Genomic DNA, 25,192 nt, shown 5'->3' on the forward strand with positions numbered 1-25,192 from the left:
CCGCACTGGCTGCTCAGTGAAGAACTCCTTAGCATCATCGTCTTGAGGTAAAAACCAGCACCACACTCAATGTCCACTCCGTTCTCTCACATTGAGCGAACTAACCCACTCTTTGAGGAGATTCAGTTCTCAGCGTGAGTAGTATCAGACACTTAGCAGACCACTTCAATCTGTATGTATGTCTTATTTATTTGAGGTTAGTATGAATCCAAAGTTGCTTAATTTACTATCTTTGTTCAGCTTTTGAGTAAAATGTTTCTTTATTCTGGATGTATAAATAGTCTAGCGACCATCTTAGCTCCTTCCTTCCCCTGTGGTGATTGACAAGCTATACATACAGGGCATTGCTAGTGGACTGTATAAATACACTTCTGTTTTCATGAGAATTTGATGCTACATTTAATATTAATAGTTATGTTTATCAACAGCTCAGCTTGTCCATGCTAGTAGTTATTTGTGCCGCATGTGAATGCATGCATCAAGACACATACATGTCCAGCAATCTTGCAAGGGGGTTCCTTTTAAAGGCAATCCATTTCAAGATAGCTACCACTAGTAAATACACACTACATTCATGTGACAATGTGTGCGTTTGTATCTGTTATTAAACTGCGTCATGATTTGTAAAATTGTAAATTGATACTTGTATAGCGCACTACTCACCCGCAAGGGTCTTAAGGCGCTTGTACCAATACCGCTGTGGAACCCATCCTGGCTTTCCCTGTGAGGCATCCACTCCTGGGCACCCCCAAGGTGGAGGCCAGGCATCCTTAGCGTTGTGGGGGTCGTTGTGGAGATTAAGCAAGCTATTGCCCAGAGTTAAAGAGTGGGACTCCACGATTGGAATAGGCACCGAGATGAGAATTATCAGGACCGGGAAATTTTGAGCCCAAGACCCGCAGAGGCGGGGAATTGAACCCTGGTCCCGGGCTAGACCTCTGCATCAGGGTCTGCCGGTCTAATCATTGAGCCACACTTCTCCACAGTAGTGCATGATCCCTGCATTTTTGCTCTTGCAACATGATGTGTTGGTGCCATTTTATCCTTTTTTCAAAATTTACCATTTTAAGCTGGAAGATGACCATAGAGCAATGGTAAATTTAAAAAAGTAATAAAATGTGCACCAAAGCACATTCTAAGAAACGAGCAGCCAAGCCCAAATACAGCTGCGGAGCCCTCAAAAAATAATATTAATAATAATATTAATTGAATTGAAAAAAAGGATGTCCTGCTACTGGGTGGTGAAACCATGGTATAGTAAGCAAGGGTTGGGAAGAAAAGTAAACACCGTTAAGTGCAATGTGGTGGTATGTGGGTAGCATTTAAACAAACATTTGCAATGCAGTAGGTCTCTCATTGACGCAAGTTTGAACTATTAGCATTGTAATTGACAATGCCTTTTATTTATGGTTTGGGTATTAAAACATCAATAAAAGACACTCATTTATAATACTAATAGCTTAAACTCTCGCAAATGCGAGGCCTATTGCATTGCAATAAAGGGCCTTCTCACCGCTTGTTAGATTGTAAATATTAGAAGAAGAGACCAGCCTGCGACGTCTTCAATGTAGTGATAAATAGTGCAGTGAAGAAGATGTGCAAGTGTTGTAAATTACACGGACACAAAATGTAAAGTGAGAGTTACATATGATCCGAGCTATAAACACTAACAAAGCGCTTCAACACTTTTCGCTCTGTGATAACACTGTCACGATTCGGGTGGAAGAGTGGCAGGGGGGACTATTTGAGTGTGCAATGTCATTGTTATCTTTTGCCTAATAAAAAGCACTTCAGCTGTAGCAGGGCCCTGCTTCACATCCTGTGCAGGGCGGGCTATGCTTTATGGCAGGCACAAAGGGAGTGAGGGATGGTCTGGGCTGCAGCTCTGGCCTCGTACAGTGGCCCTGGTATTACTAGTGAGCTAGAGGCGCTGAGGTGGTAGTATTGGTATTAGTGGTGGTGGTATTGGTATTGGTGGTGGTGGTATTGGTGGTGCTAGTATTCGTGGTGGTGGTACAAAAGGGGGTGGTGATGGACGGAGCATCTGAATCAATCAAACACTCACACCCAGTCAAAGGATCTGGGTTTAATCCATCACCGTTCTTTAGCCCACTCTGCCACCCCAGTTCAGGCATGGCTATATGCAAATCAGCCTGACCCTGTGCCTCATGGTTACAGTCCAGCCCGAACTGCCAAGCCATGTCTTCCCTGGACCGGAAACAAGCTTCCGAGGACCGGTTTCTGGCATTCCAGCCGTCTCCAGCCCGGCTTGCTTGAATCCAGTGGCAAAGTGAGCAAGGGACTCATGTCTGAGCATACCCTGCCACACTTATGGTGGCCAAAAGCGGTACAAAAGGGGGTGGTGATGGACGGAGCCTCTGAATCAATCAAACACTCACACCCAGTCAAAAGATCTGGGTTTAATCCATCACCGTTCTTTAGCGCACTCTGCCACCCCAGTTCAGACATGGCTATATGCAAATCAGTCTGACCCTGTGCCTCATGGGAACAGTCCAGCCCGAACTGCCAAGCCATGTCTTCCCTGGACCGGAAACAAGCTTCTGAGGACCCGTTTCTGGCATTCCAGCCGTCTTCAGCCCGGCTTGCTTGAATCCAGTGGCAAAGTGAGCAAGGGACTCACGTCTGAGTATACCCTGCCACACTTATGGCGGCCAAAAGCGGTACAAAAGGGGGTGGTGATGGACGGAGCATCTGAATCAATCAAACACTCACACCCACTCAAAAGATCTGGGTTTTATTGCATCACCGTTCTTTAGCCCACTCTGCCACCCCAGTTCAGACATGGCTATATGCAAATCAGTCTGACCCTGTGCCTCATGGGAACAGTCCAGCCCGAACTGCCAAGCCATGTCTTCCCTGGACCGGAAACAAGCTTCGTGGTGGTGGCATTGGTGGTAATGGTGGTGGTGGTATTGGTGGTGGTGGTGGTATTAGTGGTGGCAGTATTGGTATTGGTGGTGGTATTGGTATTAGTGGTGGTGGTGGTATTGGTGGTAGCGGTAATGGTATTGGTGGTGGTGGTATTGGTATTGGTGGTGCTACTGGTATTGGTGGTGTTGGTATTGGTGGTTGTGGTATTGGTGGTGGGGTATTGGTAGTGGTGGTATTGGTGGTGGTGGTGCTGGTATTGGTGGTGGTATTGGTAATGGTGATGGTATCGGTATTGGTGGTGGTATTGGTACTGGTGGTATTTGTATTGGTACTGGTGGTGGTATTGGTACTGGTGGTAGTGTTATTGGTGGAGGTGGTATTGGTGGTGGTATTGTTCTTGGTGGTATTGGTATTAGTGGTGGTGGTGGTAGTATTACTAGTGGTAGTATTGGTGGTAGTGGTAGTATCGGTGGTGGTATTGGTGGTGGTGGTATTGGTGGTAATGTTATTAGTGGTGGTGGTGGTATTGGTGCTGGTATTGGTGGCGGTGGTGGTATTAGTGGTGGTGGTGTTATTGGTGGTGGTGTTATTGGTGTTGGTGGTATTGGTGGTGGTATTGGTGGTGGTATCAGTGGAGGTGGTGGTAGTATTCGTGGTGGTATTGGTGGTGGTGTTGGTGGTGGTATTTATAGTGGAGGGAGTGGTATTGGTGGTGGTGGTATTGGTGGGGAAGGTGGTGGTATTGCTGGTGTTGGCAGTGGTATTTGTGGTGGTGGTCGTATTGGTAGTGGAGGTATTGGTGGTGGTGGTGTTATTGGTACTGGTATTGGTGGTGATGGTGGTATTGGTAGTGGTATTGGTATTGGTGGTTGTATTGGTATTGGTACTGGTGGTGGTGATGGTGGTATTGGTGGCGGTGGTATTGGTGGTGGCGGTATTGGCATTGGTGGTGAAATTGGTGGTGGTGGTGGTATTGGTGGTGGTATTGGTGGTGGTGGTATTGGTGGTGGCGGTATTGGCATTGGTGGTGAAATTGGTGGTGGTGGTGGTATTGGTGGTGGTGGTATTGGTGGAGGTAATGGTGGTAATATTGGTGGGATAGTATTGGTGGTGGTAGTATTGGTGGTGGTGCTGGTATTGGTGGTGGTATTGTTGGTGATGGTGGTATTGGTAGTATGGGTGAATTTGGTGGTATTGGTGGTGGTATTGGCAGTGGTGGTATTGGTGAAGGTGTGGTATTGGTGGTGATGGTATTGGTGGTGGTGTTGTTGTTAATAGAACAGGCTTTTGAAAACAACCCATCAGGTGGCTTTAGTACAGATGACATGGAACACAGATGTGCTGTTGTCAGCTTCAGCCCATTAGCACAGGATTATGTGCTACCTGGAATTCACATGCCTTAAGTTTCGAATAATTTCTAAATCCATTTTAATTAGGGGGTTAAAACAGACACGAGATAATGCTGGGTTAAAGTGATTTAAAGCAGGCACCTGTGTTAGGGGGGCGGCCGTGCTGCTTAAAAAACACAAGCGGTTTCAGCTGCAGCAGTGAATGTCCGGCCTGCAGTAAGAAAAACTCAAAAAAGTACATAGTGCTTACAGACTAACCAACAGGTCCCATGTAAACAATTGAAGTAAATGGGCCAGTCAGCAAGGGAGGGTACAAATGAAGACAAGGCCGTACTAAGGAGATACTAACAAGCCTATTAATGAATCCGAAGGCAGCATTTACGAAAGACAATGACACAAGCCAATGAACGATTTGGGAGGAGAGTGGAGCGGCTTCTCTCCCATACTCTACTACAGCAGTCTCGCAGAGCGAGCAGCGTTTGCGTGCTGCAGCTATGCTCAACCTAAAAATACATTAGAAAAAAGCACAGTGGGGCAGGCACATGAAGCAACGAATAAGCTTGAGATGAGTATGTAGGGGTGGAAGCAGCCCACAAGGGGAGAACACGAAAATACATGCATTCCTATTGAGCGCTTAAATTAAAATTAAGAAAAAGCGTTTGCTCAACTAAGCAGTTGAAGGATACAGTGTATTCAATGAGAGAAATGTAAAAGAGAGATACAGGTATAGAGACTTGTAGCTGTTTCTCATGAGAGAGACATAAGTAAAGGGATGAAACTCATCAAATCAGACACAGGGGGATGAAATAAACAACAAAGCTATCCATCAGGTGCAAGAGGCAGACCCAAAACCACTCTAAAGCACGGAGTATGAGTTGCTCGTAAATTCCAACCCATGCGTAAAACCCCTGTGTAAAAGATATTAATGCATCCGATAATTATCGGATGCGTTAAATAGCTCAAGCTTCGTTAAACTTAGGGAGGTCAAACCTGCCAAAATTTTACAGGGGAAATGTGTATGGTATTTACCATACCATATAGATTTTGGTGGGTTAAACAACTCATAATAGGTGCTCTTTATCCCGCCTGAAAAAATACAGTACCCCACGGTATAGTTATTTACCAGGAGCAATAAATAACACCTTTGTTTGTAATCAGACCCTAAATATATTGGAAAGAATAGGTCTGGCCAAAACACAGCTAAAGCTTTCTGTAGCAGAGAATGACTACTTGCTACGATTTACATTTTAATGTGTCATGATTCAATACATTTGTGAGATGTAAAAGAGTCTCTTGTGCAGAGCAAGCAATCCCTAAGAGGTAGAATGCAAGGCCAGTCATCCATTGGTTTTGAAGTGAGAGAGAAATACTCCGCTTGAAAGTGCCAAAGCGCGCTCTATGTATATTTTAAATAACTGGTATCTTCAAATCTTGCAGCCGGCTCCTAAAAATGTGTTCATACCCCGAGTAGGATAGATCCATGAAGTACGACAAATAAGTCTGTTCACTCACCCCAAAGACCTCCACAAAAGGAAGAATTGGCCAATGCCTTCAGCCCCCAAACTAAATGACAATTCCTTTCCACGAACGGATTGTTTAACGTCATCACACGGAGTGACAGAAGCAAAGTTATGAAGAGTTGGAAACCACTGCCTGGGGCAAATTGATTAATTTCCTAATTGCATTTTGATCTTCAAAAGCTCTTCATTTTAAATGCATTAATTTTGGGAACGACCACACAGCCCGTGGAACTTTACCTTTTTGAAATACTGGCAGTATAAGTCATATCTAGATAATGAATCCATTTCAATGCTGGCCTTAGGTGGCTGGACCTAATGAAAAACGCTGTTCTTTCACAACACCGCTAAATCACGTGCCCTGGAATCTGACTCCTTTCATGATGACTTCAGATGGGTTCACGCTTCATGAACCATAAATCCTGCTCTTGCATATGCATGCACCCAAGTCTATCTATTTCCTTGGGTAACAAGATAATGTATAGAATTATTAATGCAGCGTTATCTCTACGTTTTTTTTCTGCAGCGTAAACATCATTTGTGACATTTAAAAGTCCTTGTTTTATTGAAGAAGAATACAGTAAAGTTGTGCTTTCCCCCCGAAGATTTATGAGATGTTGGAAAAAAAGATAAATGTAATGCATATACTAAAACCTACCAGTTTCCTGCCTTGTAATCCAGCCCCAGCCACAAAATATCCATCCAGGATAGACAGTGCCTTCTTAACGGCATGGAAAATGACTGCCAATGGAGCATGATTACGTTCGTGTACAGTGTTGAAAGCAGGTAACTGTGTTATTGTATAATGTGCTTGGATCAAGCCTGCGCTATATACAACAGCCTAAAAACAAGCTTTGATAAATGCATTAGTCCCGCCTATGTGATTAATAGGATTTTTTTTGTGTGGTGGTTTTGTGAGTAGCTGTGCAATATAAGTTACTGAAACTCCGTTATAAAGTGTCATTACTTTTTTATTGAGAAAGGCAATATATTGCGCTGTTCTCAAGGCGAGCTTCAAACTCTCCACTGGGGTCTGCATGCACAAGATTACTCATTGTGTCAACTTCATTATGAGATTTTTAATAGGTGACGCTGCATACGAAACTTCATTTGGTGCTAATCCTTTAAGCTAAGTCACCCATAAGACCTACAGCCAGATTCATGAACGAAAAATGGGCTCGCAAAGGGCCAGATTCTCAGAATCTGGCCCTTTGCGAGCGCAATTTTTGCATTTGGGATTCATCATCCCAAATGCAAAAATCGCTATTTGCGAAATCGCATATTTGCGAGGAATTGCATTTAAGGAATCTCTATTAGAGATTCCTTAAATGCAATTCATTAACCAATTTTAAATTGCGAATTCGCAATATTTGGCCGCTATTTACCACAAAGTCTGACTTCGTGGTAAATAGCGAAAAAATAGAAAAAAGCACTTTAGTGCATTTTTCTCAGTTGCATGTTACACACACATGTTCTTTGGACATGTTGAGGTTCCGTGACAATTGTAAGTGGTGTTTTTGACTCGCACGAATATGGTCGAGTCTGGTATCTATGAACCGCAAATGACGAGTTTAGTAAGTGTGCGCAGTTTCGCTGTGCTAACTTAAACCGTTCGTTTGTTACGTGGGTTTTTCATCTGTACCCACGGGTTCCATCTTAGATACGGCATCCATTTTGTCTCTTGCCCTCAAGTAGTCAGCGAACGGACGCTGTCCGCTTCACGACCCTGGGACTCCCAAGATATTTGCGGAAGACACATGTTCTTTGAAAGTGTCTTTATGACGAGGGGGTTGCTACTGTAAGGCAGGTGGCGCCGCTCGAGGCTCATCTTGCCGCACGGACTTATTGTCTCAGCCGTGCATCTCATTAGGCACGTCCCTTTGATGCCTGTATCTCGTGCTTCTCGTTACCTCCCCCTTTTACACCCTTTCCGATCTCCCCACTGTCTCCGTCTTCCTCTGCACCTGTCTTCGTTCCTATTTCAATCTACTTTACTGCTGATTGGAATTTGCTAATGGTGGGAAGATGGGTTTTTACAGTTGGGAACCGCCAAATGTTTCCGCACTTATGTTCCGGACCTGATGTGTTTCAAAGCGACCAAAGCGACCCCTCTGGGAGCTAAATGTGGGAACCGGGTTGTAAACTATTGTGTCTCATGTTATCTTATGGGTAAAAACTGTATAAAAGGAGCGATCCACAAAACCAATTTGAAGCAGTCTCCCCAAGTTGCACGTGTTGTACTTGTCGTGACTTCTGTGTTCCCTGCAGTAAATAAACCTTGACTCTTTGACGCCGAAGGAAGTGTCCCGTGTCTCTGTGACTTGTACGCCGGAGCAGGTTACCCACGAAGGTTTCAGGTGTTGTGCCCTGGCACCGCTGGGTCCAAAAGAGCCCAGTCCTTCAGTTGGCGCCCAACGTGGGGCTGCATCAGTGGTACCGGTCCAAGCCCGACGATCGTGAGGAACTTCGTGTGAAATCTCCGAGGGAAGGTGCACCCCGCTTCATCGATCCTGTTGTCGAAATAAGTGGCCCGAAGACTTTTCCCGCGAAGATTCCCGCCTCCTAACGGCTGCGACGGACTGCTGCCCTGACTGTAGACCTGTTTTGGCGCCTGGCGTAGACCTTGGTATAGCGAGACGATTGACGGGCCTTCCTGAGGACGCCATTGATCTTTGAGTTAAGTATTTGTGGGTCGCTCCCAGAATCCTTGGTTGTAAACACTTTAGCGAGTGTTTTTGTTGTAGACACTTTAGCGAGTGTCTTTGTTGTAAACACTAGTGTTTTTGTTGTACACGCTGTGTGAGTGTTTTTGTCGGTGACACTTTGCTAAGCGTACTTTGTTGTTGTATTTGTTTGACGACTGCAGCCGCCAAAGACCGAGGGTTTTGTTCTTGCTGGGACTTGGTAAATCCCGTAACCCTTGAAGTTTGTGAAACTCGGCTAGTGTGCAAGATGCCTGGTCGCAGTACTTTGTTCAGTTGCTTTAGACCTTGTGGTGCGGATTCCCTACTGGAGGACTCGTGTCCGATACCTCCGGTTGGAACTCCTACTTATGACTTATATAGCAAACATGGGCTAGGCCCGATTGCTTTTAACGATTACTGGATAAAATATACAAAGAAAGACGGCGATCTTCGTTGGCCTCCTCACGGTAGCTTCGAAGCGTCGATCTTAGATAATTTGGAACTAAAGTTGTTCGAACGTAAATCTAGGCCGGCCATGTTTGATGCCTTTCGGTTGTGGCGCAAAGAAGCCCGACAGAAAGAAATCAGACAGAATAAACGTAGTGAGCGAGATAATGTTGCTACCATAGTGAAGAAAGCTGAGCAGTTTCAGCGTGATAAGGAGGATAAGGATAAGGAAGTGTTTGAGAGACTACAGCGTATGACCATAGATAAATGCTATCCTGCTTTGCCTACGGAGTCGGATAAGAAGGAAGAGGCAGTTGAGGATCCTTTAATGTCCTATCTTATGAAGTCGCCACCTCCGTACGTACAGGGTACCGCAGCTCCTGTGGTCCCTGCCGTACCTGTTCTTCCACCTGTTATTCCTCCACCAGTTCCTCAACCTGCACCCGCTTTTCCGACTGTTCCTGCTCCTGTGCCTGTGTCTATTCCTACTGCTCCTCCGCTTCCACATACTCCTGCTCACACTACTGCTCCTGTGTTGTTAACCCCTGTTGTTGCTACTGTTTCTACTCCTTCTCTTGTTAGTCCTGTGTCTTATTCTTGTCCCTCTACTCGTAATCGTAATTCTCCCATTGCGACAAACTTCTTTCAGTCGCTCGGACCTGTTTTTGGGTCTGCTGGTTCTGATGGTCCTCAGAGACGTAGCCAGCTTCCTGCTAATAGAGAACGCGCTGCGCTATACAATATGGCGATGGGTTGGATGGACAATCCGCAGAGAAATCCACCCCGAGTTGTTCTTGAAACATTTAGTCAATTCAACATACCGACTCAGAGATATGTGTTTGACGAAATGTGTAAACTTTTACATGATCAGATAGCGGCCGTTGCGCCTGACGAGGTGCTGACCGCCCTGTCTAATCTTCGGCTTCAGTTCGCAACTGGACTGATAGTCGATACTAATGTCCGACGTGCTATTGAGCAGTTGCTGTCTTTTCGTCTCGCTCCTATTCCTCATGCATTGTTCGTTGAGGACATTGAGAAAGGAGATGAGTCTGGCCAATATCCTATGCGTGAAGTTCCGCCGGTTTGGGTACCCGCTGATAATACTAATGCTAATGCTCCAGTTGCGGCACATTTCCAGAGAGTGTGGATACACCTCCCATGGAAACGATCGGAAGTGCTTCAGGTGAAACAAACTTTGCCCGATCCTCGTAAAAATCCTGCAGGGTATTATAAGGAATTGTCGCAGCTCGTAGACGCTACGATAATGAATCTTGCCGATATCGACATGTTGTTTGGCAATGTCGTACCGCAACCGGTATGGGCCAAGATTCGTCACCAAGATCACACAAATGAATTAGGTGGTGATTGGGCTGCTATTACAGCGGCAGACGCTGGACAAGCGGCCGCTACTAAACCCGATCAGTTGATTGAACTTCTTCCCCAGCGAATCATTACATTAATGAAAACGCTTATGCCAGCTATGAGGGTGAATTGGGACAAGTTGTCAGCCTGTAAGCAGAAGAAAGATGAGAGTGTTTCAGACTTCTTTACGAGGTTTGAGGAAACATTCGTTGATCATAGTGGACAGGATATGGGTACTGAGGGTGGACAACGGCTGTTTGTGGATAAATTTGTATCGAACTTATTGCCCGACTTGTGCAATAAATTGAAGAATTCAGAAAGTGCGTGGGCCGTTTCTACCTCAGCTCAGATTCTGGCTACGGCACAATATTACGAAAATAGAGAAAAAGAGGAAACTGACCGCGCTGATAAAAAGACAAAAGAGCTGAAAACTAAAGTGTTGTTGCAACAAGCATACCCGCCGCGTTCTAATCAGAATGCGTCTCAACAGAATAGATCACAGTCGCAATCGAATCGATCGCAGTCGCGTAATGATTCCTCTTTCCAAAGATCTTCGTTAGGGTACAATCAATGTGCTTATTGTAGACAGGAGGGACACATTAAATTTGATTGTCCTGCTTTAAATGACCGTAATAGTGGTAATTCGTCTAGAGGAGGCCGTGGTGGTTCACAGAATGCCTCACGTGGTAGAGGTCGTGGTGCTCAGAACGACCGCTCTGACAACTCATCAAATTCTAATAATTGTTTCGATCAACGTGGATCATCACAAGGACGATCTGCGCAGTACAATGTAGACGATTATTACGTCGATCAGGGAACTGACGATAGTAATTACTAGGACAGCCAAAGACAAGGAGAGGGAGTGGTATCAGTTCCGGTTGATCAGAGAGGGCCTTACGTCGCAGTTGCTACATCGGGCGTCGTTGAGCCTTTTCTGTTGGACACTGGTGCAGCGAAAAGTTCTATCATGCATTCGAAACTCCCTGGCGCACCTTTGTCTGGCTTAACAAATGTATCCGTTGGATTCTCTGGCGCCCCCGTTAGCAATCCAGTTTCACGCCCTTTGCCCCTTAAAATTGGGCCTCGTGAGCTCGAAGCTCCGTTGATTCTAACCACTGGTTGTGGTGAAAATCTTTTGGGTCTGGATTTGCTTAAACGTTTGTATGCAACTTTGTATTGTTCCCCTGCGGGTGTAAAGCTTACGTTCGGAGAGAGAGTAGTCTCTCCCATGTATTTGTCCCTCGATAAGCTTCCACCGGAATTGGATTCTCTTCCTGCGTCTTTGTGGGCGACGGGTCCAAATGATGTGGGCCTACTTGATATCTCCCCTTATGTTGTTCAGTTGAAATCTAATGTGCGATTGCCACGTATTCCCCAATATCGTATCTCCCTTGATGGTGAACGAGCTTTGTTAGCGATCATCTATGATTTGATCGAGAAAGATGTTATTGAGGAGACTCGGGGAAACGTGTGCAACAGCCCTGTACTGCCCATTCTTAAACGTACTGATCCTACCAAACCGCCTGTTTATCGTTTTGTTATCGATTTACGGGAGGTAAATAAAATTGTGGTTCCTCAATTTCCTGTTGTGCCTGACATCACGGCGCTACTGACTCTGATTCCAGCTACTGCTTCGTGGTTTTCGGTGATTGATTTGAAAAATGCGTTTTTCAGCATCCCAATTGCCGAAGAGAGCAGGGACCTTTTCGGTTTCTCTCTTGGTGGACGTAGCTTCCGGTTCAAACGCGCTCCTCAGGGCTACTGTGAAAGTCCATCGATTTACAGTCAAGCTTTGAAGGGTCAACTGGATGCGTTTAGGTTGCCGGTTGGTGCGGCTTTAATCCAATACGTCGACGACTTATTGGTGGCTGCTGATACTCAGGACATTTGCAAAATTGCTACGATATCGTTGCTGCAACATCTCTGTGAGTTAAATCACAAGGTGTCACCTTCTAAACTCCAATATTGTTGTCAAGAAGTAACCTATCTAGGTCACTTATTGTCAAAGGAGGGAAGGAGATTGACCCCAGAGAGAATTGCAGCGATTGCGCGAATGGCTGTGCCACAAACCCAGAGAGATGTGCGTGCCTTTCTAGGTATCACGTCGTACTGCAGGCAGTGGATTCCAAATTTTTCATTGCTAGCGAAACCATTGGTGGCTCTTACGTGCAAGGATGTCTCAACTCCTTTACCATGGACGGAAGAATGTCAGAAAAGTTTTTCTGAATTACGTGACTCATTGTGTTCGGCTCCTGTGTTAGGTACCCCTGATTACAGCAAGCCGTTCACGTTATATGTTCACGAGAGGGAAGGTTGTGCGTTGAGTGTCTTAACGCAACCTTTTGGTGGTAAGCAACGTCCATGTGCATATTTTTCCTCGACCTTAGACCCAGTAGCTAGAGCATTGCCGAGTTGTTTGAGAGCAACTGCGGCAGCTGCGGTCTCCATCCGACAATCAGCAGGATTGGTCATGGATAATATGCTTACGGTGATGGTTCCGCATGCAGTCGATACTCTTTTGAATCGAACGAAAACTCAGCACTTGACGAGTGCGAGGTTATCTGGGTACGAATTGACGCTCTTGGCAAGCCACATTCAGATAAAACGTTGTAATGTCCTAAATCCGGCAACTTTGTTACCAATTAGTGCAGAGTCAGATGAAGTAGCAGAACATGACTGCTACTTGCGTACAGAGGAGGAAACAAAAGGTCGAGTGGACCTTAAAAACACTCCATTGGAAGACCCTGACGGCACCCTGTATGTGGATGGGTCATGTTTTAAATTGCCGAATGGTGATGTGACTACTGCTTATGCTGTTGTGACGTTGAATACTGTTGTTGAGACTGCGAGATTGAATCAGAACTCTGCCCAAGCTGCAGAGCTGATTGCTCTTACTAGAGCATGTGTATTAGCAAAAGGTAAACGTGTGAATGTGTACACCGATAGCCAGTATGCTTTCGGTGTAGCGCATAGCTTTGGACGGTTGTGGCGAGAGCGTGGTTTCTTCACGTCGCATGGCACGAAAATACAGCATGGCCAGCTCGTGAACGATCTTTTGGATGCATTGACTTTGCCTGCTCAAGTTGCAATTGTTAAGTGTAGTGCGCATCGTAAAGTGACGGATGATGTTGGTCGTGGTAATGCGTTTGCAGACGAGATTGCTAAGGAGACTGCCCGGAACCTTAGCACTCGAATGTATGTGACGAGTTCGGTTAGGTGGCCTACAGAATCGAGTATGTGTGAGGATACTATAGAGAGCGTGAAAGCAATACAGAATGAGGCCACCGACACTGAAAAGATGAAGTGGAAAGAAAGTACGGGAAGGTTGGATGTGAATGGTTGCTGGATTGATTTGTCGGATCAGAAAAGATGGATGTTGCCTGATGCGTATGTACTGGCCGTTGTGACAATGGCACATGGGTTAGCACATATTAGCGCGAAAGGTATTTGCAAGTTGTTGGCTGCTGTGTGGAAGAATGATGGTATTACGAAGTGTGCTGAACGTCTGGTGAAGAATTGTATGGTGTGTATAATGTACAATCCTGGCAAAGGAACCCCAACTCCCCCTGGCAGTTTTGCTCCTCCTTCGTATCCCTTTGAGGTGATCCAATTGGACTTCATCCATATGGAGCGATGCAATAACCTGAAATACGTTTTGGTTGTGGTTTGCGCATTCTCCCGATGGATCGAGGCCTATCCCCTCAAAGATAATACTGCTTTGTCTACTGCGAAAATCCTACTGAAGGAATACTTTCCTCGGTATGGAATGCCTAGAGTCGTGTGGTCAGATAACGGAAGTGAGTTTGTTGGAAGCGTGATGAAGAGTGTGTGTAAGGGCCTTGGAATTAATCAAAAATTCCACAGCGCCAATCATCCCCAGTCAGCTGGATTGGTTGAAGGTTACAATGGTACCCTTAAACTAAAACTAGCGAAGATTCAGGCTACGACTGGACTTTCGTGGCCTGACGCTTTGCCTCTAGCATTACTGTCAACTAGGGCGACTGTACACTCCCGAATAGGGCTTAGTCCCTATGAAATAGTGTTCGGCCGTCCTGCGAATGTGTGGGGGGTTCCTAGGCCAGGAATATTCGTTGATCTTGAGTATCCGATGTTGATTGACTACTTACATGACTTGACTGCTAAACTGAGGTTAATTCATCAACAGGTTTACGACGCCTTGCCGACGCAGACGGAGGGTCCAGGCCACCAGCTCCAGCCCGGTGATTGGGTAGTTACCCGTAACTTCTCACGCAAGAAGAATCTGGACCCCCGCTTTGTTGGACCTTACCAGGTGCTCCTGGCCACGAGGACTGCCGTTCGTCTTGAGGGGCGGAAGAATTGGGTACATGCTACCCATTGTAAGCGAGTCCCTATTCCTTTGCCGGCAGACCCGTGGGTGAGGAAAGGCATTGCGTCAACAGAAGCAGAGACATTGCCGGCGTTTGTACCTTTTAGCGACGCACAGCTTGTTGGTGAACACTCAGCGCAGCAGAAAGCCACTGTTGAACATTTGTCAGCAAAAGACTCAAGGTCAAATCAACCAATTGATCAACAGGACGCTGTCTCTTCAACGGATCCTTTGTTCGACGAGCAGACACGTCCCGGGAAACATCGATATTCTCTGCGTTCTCATACTAAGGACAAATAAAATTTTCTTGCTTTGCTGAAACTGATAACTGCAATATCCTCGTTTCCCCTGATCAACTTTGAACAATTCGTATCATTGAAAATTGTTTTGTACATGTATTAAGATTTTTTCTTGTATCTTTTTCCTTCCTCAGCTGAAATATTGTGCTAAATAAAATACATATTGTGTATTGAGGGCCGTAGGGCCGCGCGCGTACTTCCTTCTGGACAGTAGGTCTTGACGCTAGGTTAAAGGCCGTCGGTTCCTAGGAACTCCTGGGGACTGACCATTGCTGCACAGAACGAAGTGCGTCAAGAAACGTTGCGGACGGTCGTAGGGAAATGGCATTTTCGAAGCTGAACGATTTGGAAGGAGCTCAGGCGTACAGAGTCAAACTGCAGAAACTCAGTCGTACTAAATGTGTTGTATTCCAATTGTTTGTACTGTTTTTAACTGCTTCTGCATTTTTGGCGGGTGGGGTGTATTATGCTATGTCTTACTTTTTACTTCCTACCCCTACTCCTACTCCTTACCCTAACCTTACTTCTATTACTTCTACTGCTTCTCCTCATTCCTTTCACATTTTACCGGAACACGAACAGGCTAGACGTGTAGAATTCCGCAACAATTCCTTTATCCAGCTCCTCCATCAGCATCAGTTAGTGGTTAACACTACTAATTGCTGGGTGTGTGGGTTGATGCCACATACTACGGGTAAGGGAATTCCATATCTGGTGTTACCGTATAGTTCCCAAGGGTCAGCTCGAGCATTCCAAACAATGCTTCGAAGCGCACTGGGTTTCCACCCCACTCCAGAACAACGTTCCCCCAAACCTGGTCCTACCTCGTACCAGTGGGTGCTATCGATGGCGATAGCGGATATGGAAGATGAGATCCATGATGCTTTTCTCATCCCTAAAGAAGAGGTACAAGCCTATAGGGTCCTGAGTAGAGGGGAATATAGTATGTTCACTAATGAAAAGCAGCTTAAAAGCTCGTCTCCAATATGGGTCGTGCCCCACACTGGTAATCTTTGTCTTGTGGGTCGTGGTACGCAAGCCTCACTTGGAGTAAGTGCTTGCACTGAAAGTTACCTTCTGCCAATGTCCCCGACCCCTGTGTTTCTGGCTGCCAAGGGTACGTACTTTATCTGTCATGATCGTGCATACACATGGTTGCCCACAGACTTCATGGGCTCATGTTTCATTGCAAATCTGTTGCCTCCGACGTTCACTGTAGATGCCGATTATCATAAGACTAGAGTTGTACGAGGCGTAATTAGCGAAGAGGATACTGCCGGTCAAGAGGCAGGAGACTTTTTCAAGGGTTTCCTCCCGTTTTGGGGACCTATGGTTAATAGTAGGAACCTGAGACATTTGACTCGAGTGGTAGAATCGACAGCTAATATTACTGCCAGTGCCCTTGGTAATATCACCTCAGAACTTCAGGCGGAGAGACTTATGACGTTACAAAACCGTATGGTTTTAGATGTCGTTTTGGCAGATCGCGGTGGGGTATGTAAAGTGATCCATTCGAGCTGTTGCATTTTCATACCTGATAATGCTCCTACTGTCTATCAAGCCATCTCGAAGTTGCATAAGATCTCCGAATCCATACACGTGGATGTAGGGGATTGGACGTTACTTGGATGGTTTTGGGGCCTGGTATCGACTTGGGGTTGGAAGATTCTGATGATCATCGGGGTTGTGGTAGTGTTCCTGTTCACGTGTTGCCTTTGTGTGCAGTGTGGCCCTGCCTTATGTGGCCTCTGTGCTACAACGTGTATGAGACAACCATCTGTTACCAAGGGGACTCGGTTGGACAGAGCTATGCTACAACGACATCTTGATGGTCTGATGAATATCGAATATGATTCCGACTAGTGCTTGCCTACATGAGGGCAAAAGGAGCGTCTGAGGTTCCGTGACAATTGTAAGTGGTGTTTTTGACTCGCACGAATATGGTCGAGTCTGGTATCTATGAACCGCAAATGACGAGTTTAGTAAGTGTGCGCAGTTTCGCTGTGCTAACTTAAACCGTTCGTTTGTTACGTGGGTTTTTCATCTGTACCCACGGGTTCCATCTTAGATACGGCATCCATTTTGTCTCTTGCCCTCAAGTAGTCAGCGAACGGACGCTGTCCGCTTCACGACCCTGGGACTCCCAAGATATTTGCGGAAGACACATGTTCTTTGAAAGTGTCTTTATGACGAGGGGGTTGCTACTGTAAGGCAGGTGGCGCCGCTCGAGGCTCATCTTGCCGCACGGACTTATTGTCTCAGCCGTGCATCTCATTAGGCACGTCCCTTTGATGCCTGTATCTCGTGCTTCTCGTTACCTCCCCCTTTTACACCCTTTCCGATCTCCCCACTGTCTCCGTCTTCCTCTGCACCTGTCTTCGTTCCTATTTCAATCTACTTTACTGCTGATTGGAATTTGCTAATGGTGGGAAGATGGGTTTTTACAGTTGGGAACCGCCAAATGTTTCCGCACTTATGTTCCGGACCTGATGTGTTTCAAAGCGACCAAAGCGACCCCTCTGGGAGCTAAATGTGGGAACCGGGTTGTAAACTATTGTGTCTCATGTTATCTTATGGGTAAAAACTGTATAAAAGGAGCGATCCACAAAACCAATTTGAAGCAGTCTCCCCAAGTTGCACGTGTTGTACTTGTCGTGACTTCTGTGTTCCCTGCAGTAAATAAACCTTGACTCTTTGACGCCGAAGGAAGTGTCCCGTGTCTCTGTGACTTGTACGCCGGAGCAGGTTACCCACGAAGGTTTCAGGTGTTGTGCCCTGGCACCGCTGGGTCCAAAAGAGCCCAGTCCTTCAATGTGTGTGTGCAACACCTGTGTAAATTTGCATTTCAGGGGTGCTACAGGGTGTCCTTTGGACACCCCTGGCACCCTTGAAATCGCTGCCTTATTTGCGATTAGCTAATTGCTAATCGCAAATAAGGAATACCCCCCATTCATTCCTATGGGCCTTTAGGCCCATAGGAATTAATGGGGAGTTATTCCTTATTTGAAATTAGCAATTTGCTAATCGCAAATAAAGAATGTGTAGGAATCGCAATTTATTTAGCGATTCCTACATGAATCCCGTTTTGCAAGTCCTTAATAGCGATTCCTTAATAATCGCTATTAAGGACTCGCAAAACAGCTCTTTCATGAATCTAACTGCTAGACCTAGAGATGCCAGCAAGAACAGACGTTGGAAATCTGAAGCTACCCATGTTTTAAGATTATTGCATACAATACAAATGCCCTTATTTATGATGTGCGCAGATGAGTCACGCATGGCCAACAAATCAACATTTCCCACCCTCAGAGAAAGCCGCTGCATCATGCGTTCAAAATTGAACAACTGTCCAGCTCAGTGCACTGCACACTAGCAAATGAGCATATGCACAGCACTTGTGCAAACAGAGTTCACTCCATTGCCTAAAATGTACACATGGACTTGTCCTTTTTTGCCCCAGTTTTATATATCAAGGCTACAAAGGTTTTATAAAATCTTGCACTGTGAACTTTTGGGAGAACTTATTTGGGAAGGCGCATGGCTTGGCTCTCCTGCAGTGCACGACGTACCACAAAAATCCCAAATTACAACTCCTACTAGAATTGATGCATGTGCTATGTGGAAAATACGAGTGCCAAGGTGAAAATTATATATGCCAAACCATCAAATGGATTTGCGACCAGATTAGCCAAAAATCATGCCTCATGCAACATGTAAAACCATAAAAGTGCGAAAGATGTGGTAGACTACTGTGACAATGTGTCCAGAGTAGTAATGAGCCACTAGAAAACAGTGTGTGCAAAATGGCCCAGTGAGGTGAAGCTCGATGTTAACAAATCAGTGTTGCTTAAAGAACCGCATCCGTCAGAAAAATGCCAACGCAACTTGTGTATATTGCTGTACCAGTTACAAAATGCTACAATGCGCATGAACAATGAAGGGATCACCGCTGTTACACTCACATGTACAGTGACAACTAGTGAACTGCACACATTTTAAGCAACGGATGATCCACACAAGGTCTATACCAGTTTGACTGCATCAACCTGAACATGCAGCCATCAGTGTCCAGCAGTAGAGGAACCTGTTGCCTTCACATGTTCCATGCTTGTTCATCATTCTCAACCCAAACACATTATCAGGGCCGCACTTCACCTCTGCAGGTATAATAACTTGATGTCCAATACTGGAGCATGCAAACGTTGTATGCTGCTCAGCCACACGGAGGAATTGTGCTATCAGGGTGGCTGATCAGACATCATGTGACCTTGTTCGACCATTTGTAGGCTTGGAGAAGCTGACTGTACAGAATACTTTTATCTTGCACTGGATCCAGACTCAACGGGCGCTATTATGGAGGGAGTGGTTCTTGAATGGTTTTCCCACTAGATTACTGAGACGTTAAAGTTCACTGAGGTCCCAGGTCAAAAGCTCCCAGTTCTTCCTGGACGCACCCAATGAAGGCTTTTGTTGTAAAGAAGATTCCAAACACAGTAGAAGGTAAGAACTTGTCTTTATTCTGCCACCCACTCTCCTGGACTGACTGAGAGATGCCAACATTCCAAGGCGAGCTCTCACGGAACATACCAACAGGGAAGGGACCAACAGGGGGAGGCGGAGTGCACCAAGTGAATATATAAACAAGAAGAAAGATTATAACACATCTCCCTTTGATACATAAAGGAGAAAACTGAAGTTGCCAGGAATGTCCAGAAAGTCGTTGAGGGGGCAGAATGCAACCTGGAAAAGCTTAACCAAGGAGGGGAGATGGGGGGGAAGGGGAAAGAGGGCATCCACAGCTTGAAAGAGATAGTGGAGGGAGGACACCACAAGAATAACCAATTGTATGGAACAAAGGTCACACAAGTACAATTCCATCACAAATGTACATTTCCACAACCCAGAAACCCCTTAAGCATTTACCTACAAGATGCTAGGGAGCATAATGAAATTGTACGAGGCACAAAGAGAATTTATCTGGACCTTTATCATTTATATACTCCTATTGTGCGGGTAAAGATATAGGTGGTTGACCTAAAAGGTACCTTAAACCTGACTTACACTACTGACAGGTTCTTCTGGTGGATACATCTCCAAAATGGGGGTAAAGAGGGTACATCTTACCAAAGATCCCTGACGAGAGAGTACTACTCTCCCAACTCCCCTGAGCGGGTAGGCCTTCATCTTTACCATGCCCCTCAAGTGTGTGGGCTCCCCAGCATAACTTGTTATCAATACCCTGTGTTTAGACATACAGAGAGTGGCAAAGCTATCCAGATCATTCACCTTACGTAGTTCCTCTCTAATGCAAAGATTGTGGGTACACCTTGCATGCTGGTCCCAGAAGGATGTGGACAGGGCAGCCATGGAGGAGGGAAAGGTAGTAAAACCCCTTTTAAAATTTAAAGGAAGGAGCAGAAGTACAATTGGCTAGCGGACATAAACACCCAGTGGGGGGGGGTCCCTACAATGCTAACCCCAATAGAGAAAATAGGGGGAGGAGAGGAAACCCACTTACCAAGGGTGGTGCTACCTAATTGTGAACACACCGAAGTACTCTGGGTTCTAGCAGTACAACTGACTGTATATATATATCACTGTAGATCCGCTGAAGATTCCAAAGACATAGAAAAATGAGAACACCCTAAAATGTTCTGTAGGGCACTAACCGTACAAAAACTGTATGTGAATTACAGGGGTATCACGGCTGTACACCATCACTGCCCATAAGATGAAAGGTACTAGGTTTACCTTAAAATAATAACTACATAGCATATCACAGACTGTACCTTATCACTGCACGCTGAACTGAGATAACACTTTCCTGAGGGAAGGGCACTATAAGAAAAATAAATCGAGCTTCTATAATCGGATTAACAGTACAAAATGGAATCGGTGTAGAGCACTAGATGTTCCCTGAGATAACAATTATAGCTTTTCATAGGCTGTACAATATTACTGCACAATTAACTAAGATACACCCTTTTCACCAAAACACCCAATACAAAGCGTACAACAAACGAGAAAGGAAAGGGAAATAACTCAGGATGTAGGAGCAATTCAGTACAGGTAACACCTGTTAAATGACTTAAAATTGAATGCCTATATGTTCAATGGATAATCTTGTATGAAAAGTTGATACCATCGTAGTAATATTATACAGCATGAAATGGTGTGTGAATCACAGAGAATGATGCAGTGACTCACTAGCGAAGGTCAAAGTTCAATGATGGATTACTATACTTTAAACACACCCAAACAAAATTCGAATATCAAAAGTCCCGACTGGAAACATATACGTGGGCAATAGGTGTTGCTTCCCCAATGGGATGTGTCAGTGAGAGGGGAGTGGAGCTTCGGGCGTTAGGACACAATTACAGCAGTCTTACTTGTGTCCTAGACGACGATTGCTTGTAGAGGAAGACAGCTCTGATCCGCAGCCAATCGATAAATCCCAGGAACACTTCTCTACAGGCTGAAGACTTGGAGGGACGTCCTGTGAGGGGAGGCTCACTGAAAAGAATGTTGGCACCACGGTAGCGCGGGAAACTCAAAAGACTGCTTGGTTTATGCAAATGTCCCCTGGAAGAGGCGATCACAGTATGACGGAACTGCAGACAGGGACCGGAAGGTAGGACCGGTTCTGAAGCGGCTGGAGCGCCGGGAAACTGACGAGAAGTGCACTGAGGAGACTTGACAAGCACCGCTCTGACGACTGGAACCCTTGTTGACTGATGAGCTGCCCCCTGGAGGAATTGACGATCGCTGCTGGAGCACTGGGAACTTGATAAGAGGCACGCTGATTAGAACTGACTAGCGGCGAGCGGCGCTCTGATAACAAGAAACTCTAATATTTGACGACAGAACCTTGTAAGGAAATGACGAGCGGCGTACCGCACCAAGGATTTGAATGAGCTATGCTGAAAGAACAGATAACGTTGTACAAAAAGTCACTCTGAGGAAATATCGATAACTCAACATCAGATCTCCGCATTCACCATTAATTCTTTGTGGCAAATCACGCAGCCACAGATGTGCTCACACTTCCCTTGGCTCCAGAGTAATGGAAAGTAGACTCTCACGTTCTCACCATAACCCTCACCATCCATCCGAAATGGCTCGTTTATCACCGAAGCACCAATCACCATGGACAATTCACGGCATTGGAAGCAGTGAGGACCAGCCGGAGGCTGCGATGGACAAGGCACCTAGGCACAGCAGTGGGCAGCACACCGGAGCCGACGTCCCGAGCAGGGTATGCCTCAGGTACAGGAACAGCACCCGATACCGCCCTCAAGGATTCCTCACTGATATCTCCGCCATGCGGTACGGAGTCAGCAAACAACCACACAAGGAGGAGCTATACCAGCGCCGGACACAGACTCACTCTTCACACCACATGGGTGCTGCTCACTATCCACGCCAACTAAGTACAGTCAGGCCAAGCTGCCTGCGGGCACAGATGCCGGGCTGTTCACTCTCCACTTCTGACTCTGGAATCCAAGCAGCAGGTCATGTGACTTACGGACAAAAGTAAGGCACCACCAATGCTGGTCCAGACAGGAGGACGACACAGGGCCTCAATATGTCAACTCGGATATATGATGTTACAACGCGGACTTTTACAACGCATACCGTTACAACGCGGATTTTACAACGCGGATACTGCAACAACGCATGTATTTACAACGCATTTTTTTACAACGCAGGCACCTTTACAACGCAGACCATTACAACGTAAGTATTGGTAAGTATATATTAATATTAATATTATAATGGTAAATTCATTGTAAAAAATATAATTTAATATAATTTTATTTAATATAAATACAATTAATTAATTTAATTTTAAATTAATATTACTTTATTTTTACCCTGTACCCCTGCACCCCAGAAACTCAAAACTGACCCTCAACCCCAAAAATAAATTAAACTGATTTAATTTAATTTAATTCCAATTAATTAATGTAATTTAAAATAAATTTTACTTAATTTTTACCCTTTACCCCAGTACCCCAAAAACTCAAAACTGACCCACAACCCCTAAAATAATGTAATGAAATTTAATGTAATATATTTTCAATTAAAAAAATTATTATTAATTTTAATATATTTTTACCCTGTACCCCAAAAACTAAAAACTGACCCTGAACCCTAAAAATACCCTTTACCCAAAAACTGAAAACTGACCCTGAACCCTAAAAATACCCCTTTACCCAAAAACTAAAAACTGACCCTGAACCCTAAAAATACCCCTTTACCCAAAAACTGAAAACTGACCCTGAACCCTAAAAATACCCCTTTACCCAAAAACTGAAAACTGACCCTGAACCCTAAAAATACCCCTTTACCCAAAAACTGAAAACTGACCCTGAACCCTAAAAATACCCCTTTACCCAAAAACTAAAAACTGACCCTGAACCCTAAAAATACCCCTTTACCCAAAAACTAAAAACTGACCCTGAACACTAAAAAAACCCCTTTACCCAAAAACTAAAAACTGACCCTGAACCCTAAAAATACCCCTTTACCCAAAAACTAAAAACTGACCCTGAACCCTAAAAATACCCCTTTACCCAAAAACTAAAAACTGACCCAGAACCCTAAAAATACCCCTTTACCCAAAAACTAAAAACTGACCCTGAACCCTAAAAATACCCCTTTACCCAAAAACTAAAAACTGACCCTGAACCCTAAAAATACCCCTTTACCCAAAAACTGAAAACTGACCCTGAACCCTAAAAATACCCCTTTACCCAAAAACTAAAAACTGACCCTGAACCCTAAAAATACCCCTTTACCCAAAAACTGAAAACTGACCCTGAACCCTAAAAATACCCCTTTACCCAAAAACTAAAAACTGACCCTGAACCCTAAAAATACCCCTTTACCCAAAAACCCAAAACTGTCCCTAAACCCTAAAAATACCCCTTTACCACAAACATATAACATTTAAAATATAACTATATACTTACCAATACTTACGTTGTAATGGTATGCGTTGTAAAGGTACCTGCGTTGTAAAAAAATGTGTTGTAAAAACATGAGTTGTAACAGTATCTGCGTTGTAATGGATGCGTTGTAACAGTAGTGCGTTGTAAAAAATGCGTTGTAACAGGTGCACACCTGTCAACTCACTCTCTGAGGCAACGTCGAGCAGTAATCCACGCTTTCACCATCGCGTGCATTAGTACGTTTTTCACCGAAGAACTTTTCACCAATGGCTATACATCTGTCACTTCTTTCACGCCAGAATGAATTCTTCTTCACCTATTCACCATGAACTCGCAGAAAATGGAGAGAGCACTGAAAGGGGAGGTGACAGCTTGGCCCCCTGCGCCAAGTTCTTCACCTCATCGCCAGTGTTGTAAAGAAGATTCCAAACACAGTAGAAGGTAAGAACTTGTCTTTATTCTGCCACCCACTCTCCTGGACTGACTGAGAGATGCCAACATTCCAAGGCGAGCTCTCACGGAACAAATCAACAGGGAAGGGACCACCAGGGGGAGGCGGAGTGCACCAAGTGAATATATAAACAAGAAGAAAGATTACAACAGCTTTCTCACGCTCCTTCAGGCCCTCCTTGTTCCTGAGCTCCTGCTTCAGGAAGTTGAAGATGGAGGTGACGCTGGAGCACAACGCCTGCACAGGTACGATTGCCCGGGCTAAAGCCTTTAGGTTCATGGCTGCTGCCATGTCTGCGAGCTACAGACTGCAGCGTGCGCAGCTGACTAGTGAAAAGAAAGATCAAAATCTATAGCTATGCACACATTGGCAGCAATGTTAGGGATACAAGGAAACATGTTGTGTCACTTTTGCAGCATGCCAAAATTGGATAAAATAAATTATATATACAGCTAAAAAAAATATCACGATTGGTGGCTGCATTGATTTAGCCTGCCCTACCAGTGCCTAGTTAATTTCCTATCTCATAGACAACAAGCATGTTCTAATATGGCTGCTACAGACGACTTCCCCTTGTTTAATCGTATGAGATTCCTAGAAAAGGGTTATTAGGGCAGTTCTCCAGACTCCCAAAGTCATGTTTGTAGCCCGTTCTTCAGACTAGCTTTATGTCAGAAGGGCTAGGGAAATTGGACCAACGTCTTCAGCAACAGTGGCAGTAAACCTTCTCACTTCGCCCTCAACATCAGATAAAGGGGGCATTGATCTTTCTTTAATCAATGCTTACGTCCGCCAAAACGGAAAACAAAGGCAGCAAAGGAATTATGTGATTTTCTGGAGGTGTGTATAGGAGAACGATTAACAACAGATCTTATGCTTACTGGGGGCT

This window comes from Lissotriton vulgaris, chromosome 1_1 (assembly GCF_964263255.1).
Source record: "Lissotriton vulgaris chromosome 1_1, aLisVul1.2, whole genome shotgun sequence".
In the NCBI taxonomy this organism is placed as follows: domain Eukaryota; kingdom Metazoa; phylum Chordata; class Amphibia; order Caudata; family Salamandridae; genus Lissotriton; species Lissotriton vulgaris.